The following is a 12125-nucleotide window of genomic DNA, read 5'->3' as shown; positions in this document are numbered from 1 at the left end:
AAGTTCACAAACAGGCAAACCTGGTGTTTGGTGATGGAATCAGAATAACGTTACCCTTTGCTGGCGAGGAGTGCGATTACCTAGGAGAGAGAATGAGGGGGTTTTCCGCGGTGCTGGAAATATTCTCTATGTTGAAATGTTTACAAGGGAGTGCGCATACACCTCTAACAACCGAGCTGTTCGCTTAAGATTTATGTGTTTATGTAATCTCTGGATACGAGTTAGAGCTCCATAAAAACAAAGGGCAAAGAAAGAAATTTTTAACGCACACCAGGAAAGACGCAAGGCACTAGGGATTTAATGACAGTAGTCCAGGCCGCCTCCGAGCTTCCTGAATTTCACCTAATTTTGGACATGTAAGCTATTTCAAGCATTTCTACACATAAATCAATACGAGAAATTATTAGGAAAATGTTGAGGCACCTGGGTGGCTCAGTCGGTTAAGCCACCAGTCATGATCTCACTGTCGTGGGGCTGAGCCCCGTGTGGGGCTCTGCACGGACAGCACAGAGCCTGCTAGGGATTCTCTCTCTCTCCTCTCTCCTCTCTCCTCTCTCCTCTCTCGGAAGAGACGGGGGGCGGGGGGGTGGACCACCCCCACTTGCTTTCTCAGTCTCTCTCAAAATAAATCATCTTAAAAAAAAAATTTCCCCAACTTTGCATCTGGAAAATTCCAAACCCACAGGAAAGTTGCAAACATTGTCTAATGACAACTCACGTAGCCTTCGTCTACATAACCATCATTTGTTACCGTTTGCCACATTTGCTTTCTCTCTAGACCTGTAAAGACAAATACATGGAATGTACATGGAATACAAAGAAACAAAGATTTGGGAGGTGAGTGCTGAATCCTTTGAAAGGATTCGTGCCCCTTTACCGCGAAATCCTGTAGCATCTATTTACTGACAAGTATTCAGGGAATTCATTTCACAGTCAGGATATTTAACTGATTTGAAGCATGTTATTTAAAATACGGCCAATATTGAAATGTCCCACAATTGTCCCAATAACACTCTCTAAGCTGTCTTCCCCACCCCCAATCTAGGGTCCAATCAAGTTATCACACGTTTCATTTAAAAAAAATTTTTTTTAATGTTTATTTATTTTTGAGAGAGACAGAGACAGAATGCAAGTGGATTAGGGGCAGAGAGAGAGGGAGACACAGAACTCGAAGCAGGCTCCAGGCTCTGAGCTGTCAGCACGGAGCCCGACGCGGGGCTTGAACCCACGAGCTGTGAGACCGTGACCTGAGCCAAAGTCAGATGCCCAACCAACTGAGCCACCAGGCGCCCCACAGATTTCATTTAATTTCACGCAACCTTAGTCTTCTTCCTCCCAGGGGAATCCCCTGTTGTTTTCGTCTTTCAAGACATTGATATTCTTGAAGGGTCCAGGCTAGTTGTTGTGTAACCTCTTGAGAGACTTTCGAGTCTTTTTACTCCTGCTTCTCTGTCCTCCTTGCTCCCGAGGGACCATTCTTCCATCCCGGCTGTGAATCTCCTGCCATCAGACCAGAGAACCCATTAACCTTTTTCCTGTGGTCCTCAGCTCCCATGAAGGGAACCGAACTTCCGCCCCCTGGAGGTAGAGAGCTGCGGATGGGGGGGTGGGGTCCTCAGTCAACCCTCCTGGCTGGGTGCACGGGCCACTGTCACACTTAGGTGCTGGGACCAGTGAGCACAGCTCTGCCCCAATAGGACACAGGCTGCCCCAAACACTATTATGTGGCCTTGAAATCTTGTTTTGAGAATATTATATTCTAAGATTGAGTGAAGCGAAACTGGAGAAAAGTGAGAGTACAGAAAAGCCATGGAATGAATATAAGGAGCCCAGCCTCCTGTACGGAGCCCGATTCACACTTGTTTTCTTTCCAGATCATTTCCCAGCAGCAGGGTGCAGAGCATCTGTGACATGTGAAAACACCTCAATTAAAACTCCATTCTACTGTTGATGCACATTTGGGTTGCTTCTTGATTCTGAACGACGAGGCCATTAAGATTCTTGTGTATGCATTTTAAGGACAAACACACAGTCTTCTAATGTTATGTCCCTGCTCACCCCTATGTGGGATCAGAAAATTGGGCACAGGTATGGTTTCGGAAGCTATGTGTGATGGCTAAAATTTTGTGTGTCAACATGACTGGGCCATGGGGGGCAACCCGATGTTATTCCGGGTATTTCCGTGAGGCTAGTTTTGCATGAGATTAACCTTCAGATTGGCAGACTGAGTCGTGCAGATTGCACTCTGTGATATGGTGGGCCTTATCCAATCAGTTGAAGGCCTGACTAGAACAAAAAGTTGCCCCTCCTGGGCGTGAGAGAGGATTCTTCCTGCCTGCTGGCCTTCAAACTGGGGACATGGGCTTTTTTCCTGCCTTTGGACTACAACTGAAATATCAGTTCTTCCTGGGTATCAAACCCGCTGGCCCTTAGGCTGGAACTATGCCATCAGCTTCTCTGGATCTCCAGCTTGCCAACTGCAGATCTTAAGACTTGCCAGCCTCCTTGATTGCATGAATCAGTTCCTTATAATAAATCCTGTCTCTACGTGTACATACATCCTATTGGTCCTGTCTTTCTAGAGAACACCAACACAGTAGGCAACTGATAATTCTTAAGAAATGTTAAAGATTCAGCAATATGGGTGGGGTTTGCTACCATAAAACCTCCCAGGGATAAAACATCTTCAGGGATCCCATCTCACTACTTTTTTGTTTAGTCTTTTTGTTTTGTTTTGTTTTGTTTTCCCCTTTCCCTACCAGCTTTGAACTCTGATGGGTCTGCATATTAGAACGTCTGTGGGATTCTTACACTCTCTGACATCAGTGGTCCAGCTGTTTTGTTTTGGTTTTTTTTTTTTCAGCTGTTTCACTAGAATATGCTGCAACCTTGGCCGATGAATCCCTTCCCTAAATACAATCGAGTGTTGCCTGTGTTCTAAGCATAGGTGAGCCATCAGGGATTCTGAGTCAAATGGAATGATTCCTGCTCTCAAGAAGCCAATAGTCTAGTGGAGGCAGATGATAAGCAGAACTCATAAGCCAGCAACTGTGATATAACCTGACAGATACGATTGTATATCCACGAGATTTCATGAGAACACAGTGGGCCAGTACCAATCCGAAACAGGGAAACCAGGAAGGGCTTTTGGGAGACGATAATGTCCAAGTAGAATCTTTAAACACGAGTAGGATTTGGGGGCACCTGGGTGGCTCAGTCGGTTAAGCGTCCGACTTCGGCTCAGGTCATGATCTCGCGGTTTGTGGGTTCGAGGCCTGTGATGGGCTCTGGGCTGACAGCTCGGAGCCTGGAGCCTGCTTCGGATTCTGTGTCTCCCTCTCTCTCTGCCTCTCCCCTGTTTGTACTCTCTCTTTCTCAAAAAAAAAAAATAAATAAAAATAAGTAAATAAACATTTTTTAAAAATGAGTAGGATTGGGGCGCCTGGGTGGCGCAGTCGGTTAAGCGTCCGACTTCAGCCAGGTCACGATCTCGCGGTCCGTGAGTTCGAGCCCCGCGTCGGGCTCAGAGCCTGGAGCCTGTTTCCGATTCTGTGTCTCCCTCTCTCTCTGCCCCTCCCCCGTTCATGCTCTGTCTGTCTCTGTCCCAAAAATAAATAAACGTTGAAAAAAAAAAATTTTTTTTAAATAAAAAAAAAAAAATGAGTAGGATTTAGGGGCGCCTCGGTGGCTCAGTCAGGTACGCACCACCTCTTGATCTCAGCTCGGGTCGTGATTTCAGGGTTGTGAGTTCAAGCCCCACATTGGGCTTCATGCTGGGCACGGAACCGACTTAAAAGAAAAATGAGAAGGATCTGTACATCAGCGTTCAGTGTTCAGCATTATTCGCAAAACCCCAAAGGCGGAAACTACCCAGATGTCCATCGACAGATGAACGGGAAAGCAAAATGGGGTATTTCCATTCAATGGAATACTATCCAGCCTTTAAAGGGACATTTTGACACCTGCTGCAACACGGATGAGCCTTGAAGATGCTATTTCACGTGAAATAAGCAGACACAGAAGGACGAACATTGTGGAGGTAAAAAGTAAAATAAAGGTTGCCAGGGGCCGGGGGGAGTTAGTGTTTAATGGGGACAGCGTTTCATTTTGGGAAGATGAAAAGAGTCCCAGAGATGGACGGTGGTGATGTTCGCACAACAGTTGTGAATATGCATCATGCCCCTCAATTGCACACTTAAAAAATGGGCAAATGATAAATGTTATGTTCGCGTATATTTTACCACAATAAAAAATAATAACACTTTTTCAAAAATATGAGTATTATCCAGGGAAAGGGGCATGGTGGAGTGTCAGAAAGGTGGGGTGGGGGCACCTGGCCAGGAGATTTTGAGATTTTGAAATGCATGACCTTGAACGAGTGCGTCAGAAAGTTGAGGCTAGAAAGGTGGGCAGGGAGCGTGTCATGAGGAACCTTGGAAGCCCTGCCAGGGACTTTGGACCTTTTCTGAAGACAGCCGCCCGAATAAGTGTCACCCACTTTCACAGCACCCCGGATGGGCTCTGATCATCTGGGCGTAATTCCCACCAGCCTTTCTAGCCTGAGAAATTATAAATTGCTCTTGTCAAAAAATGCTTGTGATCAGGGGGCTGATCACCTGGGGGGTGAGCCACCAGACGGGTGGCAGGGGGAGCCACCTGGGTGGCTCCGTCAGTGAAGTGTCCAACTCTTGATAATCGGCTCAGGTCAAGATCTCAGAGTTTGTGAGTTCGAGCCCCGCATGGGCTTTTGTGCTGGCGGTGCAGAGCTCGCTTGGGATCCTCTCTCTCCCCCTCTCTCTGCCTCTCCCCTACTTGCGCTGTCTCTCTATCAAAAATAAATGAATAAATTTAAAAAATGCATGTTATCAGAGTCAGCCTTATAAATACAGAGAACAAACTGATGGTTGCCAGAGGGGCGTGGGTGTGGGATGGGCAAGATGGGTGAAGGGGAGCGGGAGACACAGGCCTTCAGGGATGGAGTGACTAAGTCTCGGGGACAAAGGCACAGTGTAGGGCAGGCAGTCAGTGGCATTATAGCAGCCTTGTGTGGTGACAGATGGTAGCTACATTTGCGGTGAGCCCAGCAGAACGCACAGAGTTGTAGGATCACTATGTTTACACCTGCCGCGAACGTTACGCGTCAGCTACGCTCAAATTTAGAGAGTTTAAAAGCAAAACAAAAACTGCTTTATCATGAAGAATTCAAACAGTCCTAAAGATGGAGAGATGACCGCAAGCCCCTCACTCCTAAATAAGACCACGATCTGAGTCTTTTCTATTCACACTGTGGGTAGAGACAGTTAATGAGCAAAGTCACTTTTAGAAACTCGGGGTCGTAAAAGAGAAGCTGTGTTGAATTCTGTAGGCGCTGAATTTCAGTTGCACTGGACAAAAGAGACTCAGGGGAGGTGAAAGAGTTCCTGAGGTCCAAGGTCACGTAAAAGTTTCTCAGTGCGAGAGGGCTGTTTCCCAAAGATCCCTGTAGGATCAAAGAAAGCAATTATGAAGGGGGGAAAGAAAGAAAAAAGAGGCTGGGTGATTATTTCTGTAACTTTCTGTATCAATGTCAGATAACACCGATTGATTCCTTTCTCCAATGGATGAAAACGTTTATGCTTCTTTCAACTGAACTCCTCTGAATTTTTTGTCGGTTGTGTGATAATTTTAGTATTTTTCAGATTCCTAACACATGCACTGTGCTCCGTAATTACGTGTTCCCATGATTATTTAGTTTTGACCCTATATTTAAGTGGATTCCATCTTCCAATCCACTGTCTAAGGCTTTGGTTGCTGTGGTCAGTCTCACTTGTTTCTTTTAGAGCTGATGGTGTTTTACCGGGTGCCTGGAAACTTCTCCGTGGACGCCAAGAGTTCAAAAGCTTCTCCAGGGTGAGCCGCGGAACAGAGCCTTGAGGGTGAAAATCTGCAGGATCGTGGGGTGTACTTTTAATCTGCAGATTCAGTTCCCTCTGGGAAGTTTTTTTCTATATCTCTTTGAGCACGTCTTCTGTTCTACTTGTCAGTCCTCTGCTGCAGGGACGCCAATTATCCTTATGTTGGATTATCTTCATGTTTGCACCGTATCTAGTATCTTCCCTGTTTGCTTTAACATCCGTGTCTTTCCCGTCTGCATTCGCTGAGATTACTTCAAGTCTTCCTTCTGTGTCAGCATTTCAGTTTGCAGCAACAGCCAGTCCTTTGGTTTTTAAGTGTATACCTTAGTGCTCTAATTATGATGCTCCGGGGTGTGCGGAAGGGGGCAGGGGCAGAGGGGAATGGAAGGAAAGGAAGAAGGTTCAGATGCACTGCTGCACAGTCCCTGTGGAGAAGCTCCAGCCTGCCCTCTCTGTCCTGTGGCTGAGCCAGGGTTCCCTCCGCCTGGCCGGGGTGCCTTTCACTCCCACATGGGGCCACCCTCAAGGTGCAGGCTGTTCTCCCCGGACCCTCCCTTCTGCTGCAGAATCAGCACCATTTGTTACTGTCTCCCTTTTCTCAACCCCCCAAACTCCTCAGTCCCTCCCTTGGCTCTTTGTAAAGTGCTCTTTCTATTGACTTCTCAGGCTACTGGCTACACGGAGGAATAACAGCGCCACCAACGGACTCATTGTTTTAAGTAGTTATTTGATCATCTACCTGCCTTTTGACAACCACTTGCCATGTTTGACTTCCCTTCTCGTTCACTCGTTCTTTATTTATTGATCACCTACAAGCCATGTATGGGGGGGGGGGAACACCGAGAGTTCAAGGACAGGTGATACAGCCTCTGCACATAGTTTATGATTCATTTCATGATCCATCTCCTCAGTCATCAGATATTCGCAGCTTGCTGTTAGCTATTATTCTGTTCCTCTCTACCCCCGCCACCCCCACTCTGTGCTGTCGGCATCTCTGACTTTAGAATATTACAGCAACCAGCTCCTGAACAGTCCTCTTTGCCCAAGACTTCTCAGAGAAATATCTGGTCTGAATAATGGTTTTTTTTTTAATTTAAATTTTATTTTTTAAACTATATTTAAAAAAATATTTTTTTTTTTTTTTAATTTTTTTTTTCAACGTTTATTTATTTTTGGGACAGAGAGAGACAGAGCATGAACGGGGGAGGGGCAGAGAGAGAGGGAGACACAGAATCAGAAACAGGCTCCAGGCTCCGAGCCATCAGCCCAGAGCCCCACGCGGGGCTCGAACACACGGACCGCGAGATCGTGACCTGGCTGAAGTCGGATGCTTAACCGACTGCGCCACCCAGGCGCCCCTAAAAAAATATTTTTGAGAGAGAGAGAGAGCAAGCAGGGGAAGGGCAGAGAGAGTGGGGGGACAGAGGATCTGAAGCAGGCAGCACAGAGCCCGACTGGAGGCCCAAACTCACAAATCGTGAGATAGTGACCTGAGCTGAAGTTGGACACGTAATGGACTGAGCCACCGGGTGCCCCTGAATAATGTTTTTACAGAAGTCTTTTCAAAAGCACTGTCTTCCTGACTCTGCCCAAGCACTCATCAGCGACTCCTTTTTTTTTTTTAATTTTTTTTATGTTTATTTATTTTTGATACAGAGCACAAGTTGGGGGAGGGGCAGAGAGAGAGGGGGAGAGACAGAATCGGAAGCAGGCTCCAGGCTCCGAGCCGTCCGCACAGAGCCCGACGCGGGGCTCGAACCCACAAACCGCAAGATCATGACCGGACGCTTAACCGACTCAGCCCCCCGGGCGCCCCATCCTTGCTTCTGACCATAATACCCAAGCTCCCAGGCATGGTCCCGTCCTGGGGCTCCAGGCCCTGCCTCTGTAGTGAATATTGCGGACTGGCTTGTCCACCATCCATTCCGGACCCTTCCAGCGTTCCAACATCAGCTGTACAAGCGGAGGCTAAAAGCCCATTTTCCTGACTCCCACGCAGCTAAGTGAGCGTTCCAGCTTTGATCGTGATCCCCAGGGTCGGACGCGCTCGGGTGCGATTCTGATGCGGACCTGAGGTCCGTGGGAAGAGAAACAGGGCACAGAACATCCAGTCTGCCGGTAGGGGTCGCGGCAGGGGCGGTGGGTTCCGGTTTAGAAGCGGCGACTTCTGGCGCACACACGCAGCACGTCCTAGCCGGCAGCTTTCTGACCTTGACGGAGGCCTCAGCTCCGCGGCAGCCCGGCGTGGCCGCACAGCTGCGGGGGTCATTGTCAGGGGCTCGGCTGGGAAGCCCCGTGCTCGCCCTTTCCTCTCCGCCTCCCTAGCCAGCTCGGTCGCCACTTTCTGCCAGGATGACCTCTGACCCGTACCACCCAGCTTCAATTCTCCCTGCTCCCCAGGCCGGCCTCCCCTCTGGCCCCAGGAGCACCCTATTCGCCTTTGCCCCATGGCTTCCTTCTCACTCGCTCTTTCCCCCGTGGGCAGCCTTCCCCCCCACCCCGAGGCCTCCGGTTCCAGAATCAGACCCGGCCCCGTCTCCCCGGGAGCCTGCGCCCCGCCCCGTGGTCTCTACTGGGCAGGGGGAGCACCGCACCCGCAGTCAGAGCAGCCCACGGTCTCAGCTATTTGATCATCTACCTGCCTTTTGACAACCACTTGCCATGTTTGACTTCCCTTCTCGTTCACTCGTTCTTTATTTATTGATCACCTACAAGCCATGTATGGGGGGGGGGGAACACCGAGAGTTCAAGGACAGGTGATACAGCCTCTGCACATAGTTTATGATTCATTTCATGATCCATCTCCTCAGTCATCAGATATTCGCAGCTTGCTGTTAGCTATTATTCTGTTCCTCTCTACCCCCGCCACCCCCACTCTGTGCTGTCGGCATCTCTGACTTTAGAATATTACAGCAACCAGCTCCTGAACAGTCCTCTCTTGCAGTGGTGATCCCAGAAAAACTAGTCGCCAGGCTCCATTGCCATTAAACGCCGCGTGAGCACGGCCTTCTCGTCCAGTTCCAAAGTCGTCGAGACTCCGACCCTCTCCCAACTCGAGAGAGCCAGGCTGCTCTTCGCGCCTTTCATTTCAAGTTCCGTGGCATCTTTGGTTCCTGACACCTTCTCCCCAACGTTGGCTGTGCACACGTGGGATTGTTTATTTTAATCGCTGGCAAGAAGTCCCTGCAGCTGGCAGAGCCAGGCACGGAATGGCGAGGAGCTGAATTCTTTCTTAACAAGGCAATTTCTCCTCGGTGTCGTCACTGTTTTTACGGACAGAGTGAACAGCTTGCATATGTTCGGTTACCCGGCTTGTCCGCCGGACTCCCGGGGCCCCCCCGCTAAGGCCCGACTGGGGAGGGTTCAGGACCAGCTCCCCGAACATGTGCTGTGGGAGATGCCAGGCTTGGCCACAGGCGCTGTGAAGGTCGGCGCTGATGAGCGTCCACTTACGGAGCCTGGGGTGACTGACCGGGCAGAGCCACGAGGCCAGTGGGACGCCACACTCGGCCCTTCTGCTTCAGAGGAACGGGCTGCTCCGATTCCCCTCCACTGCAAAGGCCCTGGGGTCACCGGGGGGACGGAGGTGTTTCCCCAGAGGAAACACCTTAGAGCTTCTCTGCAGGCGGGTTCAGCAGGCCGTCCCAAGGCAGGGGAACCCCGCAAAAAATGCTCAGCTGCTTTTAGACCCATTTGTGTCAGCTATTCCTTTTGTTTGTTTGTTTAACATTTATTCATTTTCAAAAGGCAGAGAGAGACAGAGCGCAATTGGAGGAGGGGCAGAGAGGGAGACACAGAAACAGAAGCAGCCTCCAGGCTCCGAGCTATCAGCAGAGAGCCCGACACGGGGCTGGAACTCACAGACAGCAAGTTCATGACCTGAGATGAAGTCCGACGCTTAACTGACTGAGCCACCCAGGCGCCCCGCTTTATTTATTTATTTTTGAGAGAGCGAGGGAGAGTGGAGGAGGGGCAGAGAGAGAGGGAGACAGAGAATCCTAAGCAGGCTCCAGGCTCTGAGCCGTCAGCACAGAGCCCGACTCGGGGCTCGAACTCACAGACCGCAAGATCATGACCTGAGATGAAGTCGGACGCTTAACCGACTAAGCCACCCAGGCGCACCTGTGCTAGCTATTTCTAGACGGCTCTTCATCCAAGGCTGATGTTCTGTTACTTTTTTTTTTAAATTTTTTTTTAAATGTTTTTATTTATTTTTGAGACAGAGAGAGACAGAGCATGAACGGGGGGAGGGCCAGAGAGAGAGGGAGACACAGAATCTGAAGCAGGCTCCAGGCTCTGAGCCATCAGCACAGAGCCCGACGCGGGGCTCGAACTCACGGACCGTGAGATCGTGACCTGAGCCGAAGTCGGCCGCTTAACCGACTGAGCCACCCAGGCGCCCCAGATGTTCTGTTACTTGAACCGCCCACAGGAATGGCTTCCTGGGGCTAGACTGGTGTCACCTTTAATCAAGGGATGATGTAGGGGCGCCTGGGTGGCTCAGTTGGTTAAGCATCTGAGTCTTAATTTCGGCTCAGGTCACGATCTCACGGTTCGTGGGATCGAGCCCCACGTCAGGCTCTGTGCGGAGTCGGCTTGGGATTCTCTGTATCACTCTCCCTCTGCCCCCTCCCTGCTCATGCTTGCTCTCTCAAAAATAAATAAACATTTCTTTTTAAAAGCAAGGGATGATGTAAAAAATGGCCAGCTGGAAAATGTTTACGCCTGTTTGTATGTCTTCATATGTGCACCCAAAGGTGCTACTTAAAATAAACAAAGCACGTAAGCAGATTGCCTCTGGGTCGGGGATGAGTCCAGACCTCCCCTATTTCCATCTGCTTTGACCTTTCCAAGCACTGGCTCCTTTATCTGCCTTTGTGTGTACGCCCAGGCACACAGACCCCCCGGGCCCAAACCCATGTGGCCTGGAGACCCCGCCCTGGCCTGTCCATTCTAACTCTGGCCTGGCGTCTCCTTGGCCCCCTGCCTCCAGTAATTGTGACTCACCTACCCGCGCTGCCTACGCTCTTTCCCACGACTGAACCCGCTCCATCGTGGCCCCCGGTTTCCGAGGGAGGGAGCTCAGACAGCTCCTGAGTGGTGAGAGACGTCGGGCATAACTATATTGATGGCATAACTATAAAAGGCCACTGTAGCAAATTTCTCTGAAAGTCTCTTTTTCCTGAGGAATTGCTCTGACCTACTTATCAGATGAGAGCCCGCAATCTGTTCCTCGGTTGTGTGGAACCTCTCAGCTCTGCTTTGTACCCATTTACAGCAATGATCCCTGGCCTGCTTTTCTGCTTCTTGTCTGCACAGCAGCCCAGCCTTTACATAACCCTGCTGGTAACGTGGACAAGGCACCAGCCCGGCAGTCAGGCAGATGTGGTTTGTGAATCCCCGCCCTACCGTGAGTCGAATGAATGTGGGCATGCAATTTAACTTCTCCAAACGTCAATTTCTCCCTGTGAAAGCAGAGACATAATACCTAGTCTCCAAGTAGGTTTTATCTTTGTTGAGATTCAGTGAGCTAACGTCTGCGCAGAAGGCTAGCCCTGCTCCAAGGAGGTGGATTCCCTTTCCTTTTTCTTTTCCAGATGAACCCCTCCTGGCCGTGTTTTGCGTAGGGACGCATTTGCAGAACAATCCTGAGCGATACATAGTGAAACAAACAAACAAGTAAACAAACAAGCAAGCAAACATTAAAACTGGGACTTTGTGGCGTCTGACCCGCGGCCGCTAGGATACGTGAACTGTAAGCCACAGAACATTCAGGACCCAGCACCCCGCAGGATGGGGGATGTGCATCAGCCACACGTGCAGATTGGTTCTCTATCTCAGTTCCCCAAGCGGCTCTGGGGATCCCCAAGACCCGCTTCCGCGTTAAGACCCGCAGCCGAGGCGGCAAGGCGTTGAGAATGGTCTCCGAGACGATAAACAAGCGTGAGAGGAGGAAGTGGGTGTCACCGCACAGCCCATGCCTGGCCCGGGAACGCAGGCCGAGCTGTTTACAAATCGGTGCCTGCAAAAAAGTTTGAGCCGCAAAGCTCATTTCTTGCCGTCTGACCCCTCCTCTGGGGTGGGCCTTCCTTTAAACAAAGGACAGCTTCCGCAGCACTCAGAAACAAATGTTTGCTTCCCCGGAGGGAGAAGGAGGCGGGCGCCCTGCGCGATGCCTGAAATAAGCCTTCCTCCTGTCACTTGGGAGCCTGTGCCGTCTTGTCGGCAGGA

The sequence above is a fragment of the Prionailurus viverrinus genome, chromosome A1, assembly GCF_022837055.1.
Source record: "Prionailurus viverrinus isolate Anna chromosome A1, UM_Priviv_1.0, whole genome shotgun sequence".
In the NCBI taxonomy this organism is placed as follows: Eukaryota; Metazoa; Chordata; class Mammalia; order Carnivora; family Felidae; genus Prionailurus; species Prionailurus viverrinus.
This window is presented reverse-complemented; position numbering follows the sequence as displayed.